The sequence below is a fragment of the Erinaceus europaeus genome, chromosome 5 (assembly GCF_950295315.1).
Source record: "Erinaceus europaeus chromosome 5, mEriEur2.1, whole genome shotgun sequence".
NCBI lineage: Eukaryota > Metazoa > Chordata > Mammalia > Eulipotyphla > Erinaceidae > Erinaceus > Erinaceus europaeus.
Window position 1 is genome coordinate 135760665 of NC_080166.1, and position 2500 is coordinate 135763164.

At 47.6% G+C, this 2500-nt stretch overlaps 1 protein-coding gene and 1 pseudogene across 1 annotated transcript in view; one reads left to right on the forward strand and one right to left on the reverse strand.

The window, feature by feature from the left end:
- The window catches only part of EFNB2 (ephrin B2), a 56449-nt gene that overhangs the window by 9696 nt on the left and 44253 nt on the right, over window positions 1–2500 (reverse strand). The window lies entirely within an intron of this gene.
- LOC107522138 (cytochrome c oxidase subunit 6C-like) overlaps window positions 2098–2500 on the forward strand; it is a 922-nt pseudogene continuing 519 nt past the window's right edge.

The window sequence follows — 2500 nt, forward strand, 5'->3', positions numbered from 1 at the left end:
AGCTGAGAAGAACCTAGATGCTGGCAAGGAACCCGGACTTGTGAGCAGGCGACGGGCGCCACTGAATCACGGAGCATTTTCTTCCGCGAGCGACCTCAAAAAGTAGCATGTGCAGGAAGGGAGAGGAGGACCCACTTCGGTGTTGGGATGTTGGTTTCAAAGGCTCCATTTACTAAACCCGAGCGGTCAGCCCATCTCTTCTGGTGCAAGACCACACACAGGCACCCCAGCTCAGAGGGCAAGGGCTTCCGACTCACAGCCTCTCTGAAAGGTGATGTGCAGAGGGAAAAGGTGGGTAGCTCTCAAGCGGGTTCATTTTGAAGAAAGAGAGGTCAAAGAGTCAGGCCTGAAACAAAGCCATAAACCCACTAGCAAAGCTTATTATTATTATTATTATTTTAACCAGAGCACAGCTCAGCTTTGGCTTATGGTGGTAGGGGGGGGGGGTTGAACCTGGGACTTTGGCGCCTCAGGCATGAGAGTCTCTTTGCATAACCATTATGCTGTCTACCCTCCACCAGCAAAGATTTTTTTTTAATCCCCTTTCCTCTCTTTTAAATTTGATAGAACAGAGAGAAGGAAGGGGGGAGGGAGGGAGAGAGACAAGACAGACACCAGGTGGTGCACCATTGATTAAGCACACACATTAGAGTTCACAAAGACCCAGGTTCAAACCCCTGGTCCCCACCTGCAGGCGGTGAAGCAGGTCTGCAGGTGTCTGTCTTTCTCTCCCCCTCTCTGTCTTCCCCTCCTCTCTCCATGTCTCTCTGTCCTATCCAACAACGACGACAACAATAGTAACTACAACAATAAAACAACAAGGGCAACAAAAAAAGAATAAATATTTTAAATAAAATAAAGTTAAAAAAAAAAGAAAGTCCTCAAAAGACTTCCACATTTACACACACACACACACACACACACACACACACACACACACCTCCGATGCTCCAAAGCTGGGGTTAAGCAGTAAGACCACTGACTGAGGAGTCCCCCTCCCCCCCAAAACCCTCACCCCCTTTCAGGAGACACATGTGAGCTCAGTCAGGAGAGATTCCAGCAAGCACAGTACACCTGGCTTCTGCGGGAGACACTCACAGCACCTTGAGGTAGCCGACGTGACTCCAGCCCCCCTGACATGGGACGCAGGGTGAACTCAGCCTGGGAGGGGAGCACTGCACTGCCTTTGACTCCAGGACCCTCCAAATCTCCACAGCTCCTGGGCCGAGCCCCACTTCTGGCTGCAAACCCTGCAGCCAAACCAATGAGGTGACTGTCTATCTGCTGTCACCAAGAAGCTTCAAAAAACAATGTGAGATTTTTTTTTTTTTTAAACTTTCTGACTCAGAAATCCTAGTGGAAGGTGCCAAGGTTTGAGGAAGAAAATTCCTTTCACTTGCACGAGACAACATTGCAAGGATTTTAAAAATATTTATTTATTTATTTTATTCCCTTTTTTTTGCCCTTGTTGTTTTATTGTTGTAATTATTGTTGTTGTTGTTGAAGTCATCATTGTTGGCTAGGACAGAGAGAAATGGAGAGAGGAGGGGAAGACAGAGAGGGGGAGAGAAAGACAGACACCTGCAGACCTGCTTCACCGCTTGTGAAGCGACTCCCCTGCAGGTGGGGAGCCGGGGGCTCGAACCCGGATCCTTATGCCGGTCCTTGTGCTTTGCGCCACCTGCGCCTAACCCGCTGCACTACCGCCCGACTCCCTTCAGGAACTTTTGTGGTGGATCTGAACGCCAGAGGGACTGGTGAACTTCCAGAAAGAGTAAAAATAAATCCCTCCCTCCTTGCGCCTGCCTCACCACCAACACCATCTTTAGAGAACTGCATCTAATAGTTTGGAGACGGTGGGAAAAAATAGTTACATCATTCTAACTCAGCTGTTGTGCTTATTCTTTTTTTTTTTCTTCCCCTTGGCCTGAGCGAGAAGTAGACGTCATAAAATTAAGAATTCCTTGAAAAGTGTCTCCGTGGTCCGGGAGTTGGCGCAGTGGTTAAGGAACTAGACTCTCAAGCATGAGGTCCTGAGTTCAGTCCCCGGCAGCATATGTAACAGAGGGATGTCTGGCTCTTTCTCTCTCTCCTCCTATCTTTCTCATTAATAAAAAATAAATTTAAGATTTTCTCCTTCAGTCTGAAAGGACGTTGGTGTCGCGGAGGGTGATGACCATGGCTCTGGGTGCTTTGGCGAAACCTCAGATGCGTGGCCTTCTGGCCAAGCGTCTCCGCTTTCACATTGTTGGAGCTCTCATTGTATCCCTGAGTTGTTGCAGCTTTCTCTAAGTTTGCTGGGGCTGAACCAAGAAAGAAAGCATATGCAGATTTCTACAGAAATTATGATCCCATGAAAGAGTTTGAGGGGACGAGAAAGGCGGGTGTCTTTCAGAGCACAAAATGATTCCAGAAAGTAAAGAATTTTTCGGTTGACCTCATGGAAATTTGTCATTGATTCTGAACTATGACACAGATACTTGGATAAGAAATACTTTCT